The sequence below is a fragment of the Octodon degus genome, unplaced genomic scaffold, assembly GCF_000260255.1.
Source record: "Octodon degus isolate 3935 unplaced genomic scaffold, OctDeg1.0 scaffold00047, whole genome shotgun sequence".
NCBI lineage: Eukaryota > Metazoa > Chordata > Mammalia > Rodentia > Octodontidae > Octodon > Octodon degus.
Window position 1 is genome coordinate 5221797 of NW_004524623.1, and position 10349 is coordinate 5232145.

General features: G+C 41.7%; 1 pseudogene; it reads left to right on the forward strand.

Annotated features, from left to right (window-relative positions):
- Window positions 1–5171: 5171 nt before the first annotated feature.
- Window positions 5172–5448, forward strand: LOC101561255 (annotated as a pseudogene).
- The last annotated feature ends 4901 nt before the right edge of the window (window positions 5449–10349 follow it).

Genomic DNA, 10349 nt, shown 5'->3' on the forward strand with positions numbered 1-10349 from the left:
GGATGTTTTAAACATATCATTTCAAATGTCTGTTTTTTGTTCTAACTTTAAATGTATAAATATTAATAGGTGTGAATACATAAAAAAGTTGAGGACCATTCTCCCAGGGAATGACAAAGCAGGTCTCATTTTTATGGTGCAGGTGACCCAATCGCAGTCTCATGCAGTCTAGGCAAGCGCTTTCCCCTGAGCTACAGCACTAACCCGAAAGCCAGATTTTAGAAAGAAGGACATTCCCACAGGTCCATTATCCTTCGAAGATCCCTTCCCTGCTTCCCACCCCACTGCCCTGCTTATCAGTATTCAGAAATGTCACTCTAATTCTTCCATCCATTGCCCATCTTTATCGGCTTTCCCAATACCCTAATCAGTATGAGGTCATTGTTCTACTGCCAGAGAAAGTTAGGCATTATCAGGTGGGAAGTCTGCCCTTCTCAGGAACTGATCTGACTTGCAACAACAAAACTGTATCTTCACTCTAATGAATATATCTTATTTTCCATAAGATTTTTAAAATCATTAAGAACTGTGATTATTTTTCCATGACTCTAATCTTATTTTTGGATGCCTTATGGTTTATTAGCTAAGCTGTTCAAGCAGAAAGATGAATATTGGAAGCTCTCTTAGTCAATAAAATTTCATTAGATTATCTCTATGCACACATTGAACTTTAATTATTTTGTTTTCATCATGATGTGTAAGCACATTAAAATGAGTAAGTTATTCTGCTCCTAATCAATGGAAGTAAACAGAAATTTATATATATATGAGCAAATAATATTCTTAATAAAACATTTACATGCCTAAATTGACGTGTGGTGCAAATTTATTAATGTACGAATAGCATGCTACAAATAAATGTACAAGAATTTTTTTTTCTGTTTTCTAACTCTTTAGTTAATCTACACTGGAGTTAAATGAACTTCTCCTATGATTGCCACCCTCAAATTATTTGATGTCTAGGACATGTTGCCCGTATTTTTGAACTTTAAATAGCACATTCCATTTCATACATACACTTAAAAATCATTCTGACAGATCTGTGGATTGATGCATATAACATCTATTCCCATATATTTCCAGCAGAAGTTGTAAATATGAAAGCTATATTTCCAAGCCTTCCTTAAAGCTAGTATTCTGAGTTGACTGAGATTTATCAGTTGGAAGCAATCTTGTGGGTCTTGGTTTCAGACAGGAGATGAATGCAGGGAGAAAGGGTAAAAGACATCCTTGTCCAGTGTAGGTCAGGCTGCATCTGTGGAGGCTGCTGCTGTGGGATTCTAGAGCCAAGACCTCGAGCGAGACTCCTGATTTAACAGATGGCTCCTTGATCGCAGCAGGAGCAGCAACCCAATTCTGTGGGGACTTTAGGTTAGAAGTTAATCCATAAAAGCTCAGCCCCTGGGGTTCCTTCTTCAGCTCCTTGTCCCCAGCGATTTGGGAAGTCATTTTAAATCCTTCTGCTTCCCCTAGCAAGATTGATTCTGTCCTCTCAAAGGAGGGGAAGACTTCTGAACACTGAAGACATCGGCCATCAGACCTGATGCTATATTTAAAACTTATTTCTTTACCCATGTGGCGGTGACAGTACATGGAGCTGGCACCATTGAACGGTCTAATGACACAATAATTTAATTTCCATCTAAACTTAGAAAGTACATTATCAGATGTTGATAAGTCGATTCAGAGATAGTGTTGATCCTTGGCTCAGGACTTGGCACTATGGCTTACTGGGAGAGTCAGTGAACCTTTCTCTGATTACAGCTCCCATGCATCCCAAAGAAAGAAAACGCGCTTGCATTCAGGCAAAGCTTTTATAGTTTTAAAAATGCTTTCATATACATTGCCTCAGTTACAATGCTCCACAATTGAAAAGCAAAAGGAAAAGAATTATCATATCTACATTAAAAATGAAAGAGCTGCACTTCAAAGAAGCTAAACAATTTGCTCAAGGTGTAGTAGATAAAAGGCAGAGGCAAGCATAGGACCTAGGGCATCTGTCTGCTATTCTAGTGCTTTTTTCCTGAGTACTTCTCTGAAGCACTGCACATGCTTAATTGAAAATCCCCTTGTATATAATACAACAGGATCATAACTTGCTACCTAACATCCATGCCATTTTCTTCTTTCAGACTAGCCCCCCAGGTGGATTGGAAGCACTAATATACCTAATTATGAGATTCTACTTTTCACTCTCCCTTATGCCTATGTAGGACCCTGTTCTGGTCATGGAAATAGAAACAGAATTGTTGAAAGGGACCTACTAGATAGGCACTTTTTTAAAAAACGGTAATTCAGTTGAAAGAATGACTCCTTTTTTCTCCTTCTTGCTCCTTGGAAAGTAAACACAATAGCAAGAGCTCATCAGCGTACTGAAGCACTAGAGATTAGGTGTCACTTGACAGGGCCAGAGTGGTAAAAGACAGAGGAATGCTAGATCAATGACTTTACAGAGACACAATGCTATTCCTTTTTTTTTTTTTTTTTTTTTTTTCTGATATTTTAGGGAAGGGTCTACAGGGTGTTCAGGATCTCACTACTAGATTGGATTCGTAGTGATCCGCCTGTTTATAGCCTCCCAAGAGCTGGGATTACAGGTGCGTACCACCACGCCCGGTGTAACTAAACTTCTCACTTTTAGACTTTTTTCTTAACATGAGAGAATTAAATATTTATCTTAAGCTAATGTGATTTGGAGTATCCAATTGCATGCAGCATATCCTAATTCTAACTAAATTTCCCAAATTATGGATAAGGTTATGCTGTTTGAAATCATTGCTTTTGCCAGTGAGTGGTCAGAGAGTAGTGATTATTTCAAGGTATGTGAATGTCAAGTCATAGCCTTTATAAATCTACTATTCAATCTATGTAACATTTTTATTTTGAAGAGTAAAGTTAGATTCTTGTGAATAGATTGCTACAGATAAGGACTTGAGTTGAGTCTGCATGCTTTTTGTGTTGTGTATTCTCCTAAAACTGAGTGCAGAAGAATTTAGTAACCCAGGCAGCTTTGTGCAGAAATCAGAGCTCCAGCGGTACAGTCGGTGAGCAGGTGGCACTTGCACAGCTTTGTGCAGAAATCATAAAGGGAATTACCTGGAGCAGCCCTCAGATGCACCGGAGCCCGCTGGGCTCACGGAAGCACCCTAGCTGCTGGCCTCTGGGACCTGCTCGCGTCCCTGCCTGTGGGCTGGCTGGTTTTCTTAATGCTCCAGGATTTCTAATTCTGAGCTGTTAGATTAAGGATCCATCATCCTTGCTAAAAGCTGAGAGGGCAAATGAGGCTCTCTCTTGCTTTCCTACGAGTCCCTGGATGTCACTTGGCATCTGCATTTTGCCACAGTGCACTGGCTCCTCACCCTTTGCACCTCTGCAGGGGTTCTTGACTCATCTTGTGCCAGGCATCCCTGGGGAAGTCTAGAGGATGCTTTTCAGAAAATAAACTATTTTAAAAATCTATAAAATAAGTCCCATTAGGTTGTAAACCAATTATATTGAAATGTGCTTATCAAAATAGCTTTTGAACTTGATATTATAATCTGCTTCTTTATTAAGACACTAAATTTCAAGATGTCACAGCAGGCCTAATAATTACCATGATCTTAAAGTAGAAAGCTGGATAAATGATATTTTGAGACATCCATAACATCTGTCACATAAAAGAATAATGCCTGTTATTTCTACTAAAGATAGAATCACAGGTAATGTTCGCTCTATTGTGGCTTATAGCTTATATTCATAATGAAAGAAAAGGCTAAATTTCAAAGGGAGATAATGAATATAAATATGTAGGGGTTTTCCCCTCATGTACATAGACCCCTCATTTCTAAACACAAATCTGTAGACTCCCGGGTTAAGAGCCTTGCTTTAAATCATTGGAAGAATCTTTATGATTCTTTTTTTCTATCAGAAACCATACAACACGTCTGGTTTGTCATGTAATTCAATGGCTGGTGAGATTAGTCCTTAACTTTAGCACCTTTCGCAGTTCAGGAATCTGGTGAAAGTCATAACATATGGTTGTCTGATTCTAGTCACTGTCATCCAGAAAAGCCTCTGTTGGGAAACGTTTGCTTCAAATGACAAATGACCTTGGGTTGCAGCTATAGGCTTGTGCATGGGTTAAAGGGGAAGTATGCTAGCAGCCAGCCCCTTGAGCATGCCTGAGTAGGGGATGAGGCCCAGGAAAATAGCTTTCCATGTACCCTGCACAGATTATGCTTTGGCCAATCTGCAGATAAAAGACTTCAATCCCCAAAGCATTATTTAGGACATCACTCTGAACACTAAACTCAAACGCGAAACTCAGAAAAATAATAAAAATCAAATTCCTTTGAAACTTCCCCATAAACATTAAGCTTTAAGCTCTCCCCAAAATCCAATTTAGTAATAAAATAAAGTAGTGCTTGACAAGAACAATTTAAGAAAATAATTCTGGGGTGGATGTCTATTATTAAAAAGACCTACACAAATAAAATATGATGAACTACCTATCATAAAAGGTATGTTTTGAATCGTTTTCAAAACCAGAGGAGATTTAAAAGACAGCCTTCGTGTTGATCATAGAAATGGACCATAACTCAGTCTTGGAGTCATTTTTAAAGCCTCTCTTTAAATCAGTTCTGTGAAATTAAGAAAAATAAAAAGAAAGTAATTCTGGATTTAAAAGCTATTTTTAAGTGGAAAGCAATTTGAGGATAAGATTGTCTTTTAACAATATGATCTGTTCTATTGAGGCAGTTTATCAACAATTTCGTTAGCAGATTTAGAAATGACAGAGAAAGCCCCCAGATGCTTCTGGCCATTCTGAACACAATAATACATCCTGTGACACCGCATGTAGCACCAGAGAGGCCTCTGCTACACTTTCGCCGCATCACATATTCAACAGGATGAGCCTGGGCACATAACTTAGCCTCTCTGATCCTGTTTCTTCATCTGTAGGAATAACTATTGCACCTACCTCTAAATTCTTATGTACCAAGAATTAAATCAGTGGATACCTGGTAAGTATCTGGGAGCAGTATCTGGTATATATTAAGCTCTTCCTATTTTATTATCAAAAGATTATCAGGATTATAGGTGCTAGACTTCTGCTTGCCGAGCTAAAACCGCGCCTGCGCACCAGGCCTCTTCCTCTCCAGGTTTGGGCCTCCTCGAGTCTTATCGACATGGCTAAGCGCACCGAGAAGGTCGGCGTTGTCGGTAAATACGGGACTCGCTGTGGTGCCTCGCTCCGGAAAATGGTGAAGAAGATTGAAATCAGCCAGCCAGCCAAGTGCACCTGCTCCTTCTGTGGCAAGACCAAGACGAAGAGGCGGGACGTGGGGAGCTGGCACTGCGGCTCCTGCACGAAGACCGTGCTGGTGGCGCTGGACCTACACCACCACTTCTGCGGTCCCAGCCAAGTCAGCCATCAGAAGACTGAAGGAACTGAAAGACCAGTAGAAGCTCTTACTATTTGAGACATCGCTAGCCTATAATAAATGGGTTAATTTATGTAAAAAAGAAAAAGGATTGTATGTGATAATACCGCCAAAGTTTTGGCATACAAGGTGTGATGGAGAAATATGGTGAAAGTTTACATTTGTAAAATTTTATTACTATAAAAGACACATTACTTTTTTTTTTAAGTATTTAGTGCAGGGTCTACAGGGTCAGCCTCCCAAGCACCTGGATTACAGGCATGTGCCCCCACACTCAGTGTCAATCACAGTCTCTGCGCGCCTCGGGGGCGGGGCCGACACAGCGCGCTGAGGATCGAACCCGGCCCCTGCACTCTGCCTAAGCAGGCGCCTTAGGTCACTGAGCTATCTGGCTGGCTCTAAAACACATTATATTAATTTTCCTCAAATACTGCCCCTCACTTTCTCACTTTGAATACACTTACTCATCATTCTCTCTCTCTCTCTCTCTCTCTCTCTCTCTCTCTCTCTCTCTCTCTCTTCCTCCCTCCCTCCCTCCTTCCCTCCCTCCCCATCCCTCCAGGGTCTCACCATGTAGCTCAGGCTGGACTTGAACTCACTGTGTAGCCCAGACTGGCCTCCAGCTTGCAGCGATCCTCCTGCCGCAGCTTCCCCAGTGCTGGGATTGCAGGCCTGTGCCACCACATTTTGCCTCTTTCTGAAGCAGGTCTAGGAGTCCTTTCTTTGTGGTTTTAGTGGTGCTGACATGGCTGCCCCTGTGTCCTACACTGAGTCAAATAATGAACTTTCTTGGTAATCATGATTCTGGAGAATAGCCAGAAGTCGAAAGTTGGCAGATCCCCTGAGGAAGGCAGATGAGGACTCATGGTAACGTTTACACGAGCCTACCTTTCTGTTGGATGGCATTCCGCTTTTTTCCCATGACTGCCTACAGTCCCGGTCACAAACTGAATGCCATTTTTTTTTTAATTTGCAACAGTAATACTATACTCATCCCCCAGAAACACCCCAGCGCTTGCCTCCTGGCAAGGACCAAGCCACGTCACAGACAGTCCCACTCCCTTACCCCTAATGGCTCCAGAACAGCTCTGGAAAAAACCAGTTGCTTCTGTCCTTAAACTGAGTTCCTTAGAAGAGTCAGTAGTCCAATGGTTTACTGATTTGTAAAGAGTGAAAACTTGTCCTTAAAATTCTACTAGAGAGAAGGCCTGGAAATAAAATCTGCAACTTGCTACATTCTCTGGGAAAGACGATTACCCTAGAAACCAACATAAATCACAATCAGCTATAATAAGGTCATGACGAGTGTCCTACTTTCCACACCCAACTGAGAACTCTGACCTAGCTCTCGTGTTGAACAAGACAACGGGGCCATTTAAATAACGAGCATGAGGGTCATTAACTAGATGTTTACTATAATCCTGATGTCTTGCATGAAATATCTCTATTTGTCACAACAATCCTATCAAGGAGGCATTATGTCTCCAATTTAGGAGAAAAGAAACAAAGTCCCAAACTTTCAGTAATTTTTCTGAAATCAGAGGTTTACTGGGTGGAAAAGCTGGGATTTAAATTCAAGTTTTCCAACTTCCAAGACCTATCTTCACTTCAAAGTTAGACTATGGGAAAGGGGATACAAATGAATGGCCATTTTGTATCTGTATATTCAAGCTAGTTAGGATAGATATACAGGTACTTTCTCTTAATTCAATGAGAAGAAAGATTTGTTCTAATAGTGTTTGTGGACAGGATATCATGTCTGCGTCTTGTACTATGAATAACCCCTAAGAAGACAACAATATGCAGTGTATTAATTATTGAAACTGTCCTACTAATCGGTTTTGAAACTGTCTCATTGCTGTTTGTTTCTCAATAAAATTCTTTTTTAAAAAAAGTTAGACTACGGAGCTAGGGGAATAGCTCAGTGGTATAGCGCATGCTCAGCATGTGTGAGGCCTTGGTTTGATCCTCAGCACCACTAAATAAAAACTTTTGACAAGGGAAGGGTGAGAGAAAGAACCATCAACTGTCTAGGAGAAAATCTCTCTTCTCATTGCAAGCTCCTCTGAGCAAGAACAGTTGAGCTGAAGCATCCTTGTGGATGATGCTGCTGGTGATGCCAACAAAAAGAAGACTAAAGCAAGGACAGCGCAGACAATTGCCTGAGCAACAGGAGCAATGAGGCAGCTGGGAAAGTGACAACAGCTATGGGAAAGCAGCACTTGCCACGAAGCCCAACTAAAGCAGCCCAGAGGAGGCCCAAAGCACAGTGCAAGAATGGGTGCCAGCTGTATCAGCCCCATCTCCTACTTAAACACACACACGCACGCACGGAGGCACGCACACTGACTAGGCGACCTGAATAAAGAAGGTAGGCCTATCAATGAGCAGAGGTGCCAATTAGACCCAAGCAGCAAGGCACAGGGAAAACCCCTCAGGTGGCAGAGCTTCAGCTCAACTGTACGTGGAAGTAGGCAGAAACTATTTCATACACACTTGAAGATACTGACTCACCCACTGCCCAGAGACAGTCTTGGGCCTGTCTCTGCAAAGATGTTTGGATAAATTGAGTGAGTGATCGTGTAGTTTCAGCCCTCCAGAAGTAAGGCATGCTTGGCACTTAATCAGATTTAAATACCAGCCCTTTCTTTCTCTTTAAGAAAGAGTAGGGAGAAAAAATTAAGTAAAGGACAGGGAACTCCTGGAGAGATTTTGTGGAAACAGGAAGCCCATCCCATCCTTAGCTGCCCTCTTGCACTGGCAGCTCTCCGTTTCTTGGTATGCTTTCTGTCCCATGCTGCTGTCTGGATGACCAAAGCCCCCAACAGGGACTCCAACCTGAGAGATCCTTAAAGCTCTCCCCACTCATAAGGTACCGCTTGGCCCTTTGCATCTCTCACTCCCCAGCTCCAATCAGAAGTCTCTCTCCTTCATACAAGTCTTAGAAAACAACGTATTAGCATAATCTATAAACCATTTTCCTACTACAGGGCACCCTCCAGATGACTATCTTCAGGGACAATATGCTGTAGAAAAACTAGCTTTAGCCAAGATCCTTTTCCTCCATAACATCTTTGACATAGTCCTGAGGGAACCTAGAAAAAGGCAGCCCTCACCCTCTCCTGTTGGGAGCAGCAGAAGAATGAATTGGAAACCTAGAGTTTTCTCCAAAGACCCAAGCAATAATCACATACCCAGGCCACTCACCGAGCTAGGGTGAGGTACGCTCCAGGAGTTCTCCAGATGTTCTCTGAGGTGCTCAGTGTATCAGTGCAGTAGCCACAATGTTCCCAGAATCAGGACCCAGTGATGATGGAAGACTCAAGTCAAGTTTTCTAGAAGTATTGCCAGGCTATTTGATTCATTCAAGTATTGCCACTGGCATTGTTTGCTAAGGAACGGATTAAGGCAGCTGAAACTCTCAGATCCAAGCAAGATGTCAATGGGGGGAAAAAAAGAATGCTGCCCAATTCCTCCATTACTAGAAGAACTATTCAGTAAAAACCTCATCTGTACTCCCTCTACAACCGCCTTTCAGCTTCTAGCTCTTGCTAGAAAAAGCACGGCTACGTTCTCCACTCCCACCCATGAACTCTCCTGTGTAACAGATTGAAGAGCCCTCAGAGAGGCCCTCTGAGAAGCTTCCCCTTGACGTGTTTGTACGAAGTAATTGCAATGACGCTTATTTGTGTAAACTTACCTTGGGACCTGGTCATTATACAGCCCAATAACAACTGCAGCTGCTATTAAGCAAACACATGTCTAATTTTATTTAAGCATTAATAAATTGGAATCCTAATCTCTGTTCACAGACACTCACACATTATATTTTAGTGCTAAAGTCATCTGATCAATCATGTACAACTTCCAAAAAATTAGAGGAAGCATAAATGAAGAGCCCAGGTTCTAGTCCCAGCTCTGATCATAATTAGCTGTGTATTTGGGCAATACCCTTAGTTGCTTCAGAGCCTGTTTCTTCAAACATAAAACGAAGTAGCAGTTTAGTTGGACATGCTAGTGCACACCTGTTATCCCAACACACTAGAAGGTTGGGACAGGAGGAGTGCAAGTTCTAAGCCACCCTGGGCAACTTAGCAAGACCCTGTCTCAAAAATAAAATAGGAAGAGCTTGTGATATGTCTCAGTGCTCCCTAGATTTAATCCCTAGTGCCACAAAAGATGGAGTAATGCAACTAGAAAGTTCTCTAGTTCATAATTTATCACTAAAATTTCACAATAGTTTTTTGTTTGGGCTTTGCTTTGTTTGAGACAGGGTCTCACTATGCAGTTCAAGCTGGCCTAGAACTCACTATGTAGCCCAGGCTGGCCTCGAACTCACAGCAATCCTCTTGCCCCAACCTCCCAAAAGCTGGGATTTCAGGTAGGTACCACCATGCCCAGCCCATCTCTGTACATTTTTTTTTCTTTTCCTTTATTCTTGATACAGAGTCTCACTGTACATTTCAGACTCATAGTGATCCTCATGTCTCAGCCTACCAAACTCAGGTCCTTGTGCTTGCCAGGAAGGCACTTAATCTGCCAAGATATCTCCCCAAACCTCTGTGCATTTTCATCTTCCTTCTCTTCGCCTTCAGCTAAATTTATCTATCAGTCAAGATTTTAATCATTTATATCTTTATTGAAAAATGCATGTTAATTGGCTACAAATCTTAATCTTATGGAATTAATTGTTTGTTAAATAGCTGATAAATTCAAATTTTCTTATTTAAAATTATATAGAAATATTAAAATTATATAGAAATATCCTGGCTGGGTGTGGTGGCACAAACCTACACTCTCAGCACCAGAGAGGCTGAGGCAGAAGGATCACCATGAATTTAAAGCCAGCCTGGAGGGGCCAGGGAGATGGCTCAGTGGAATAAGCGCTTCCCTGGCAAGCGCAAGGGCCTGAGTTCAATCCCC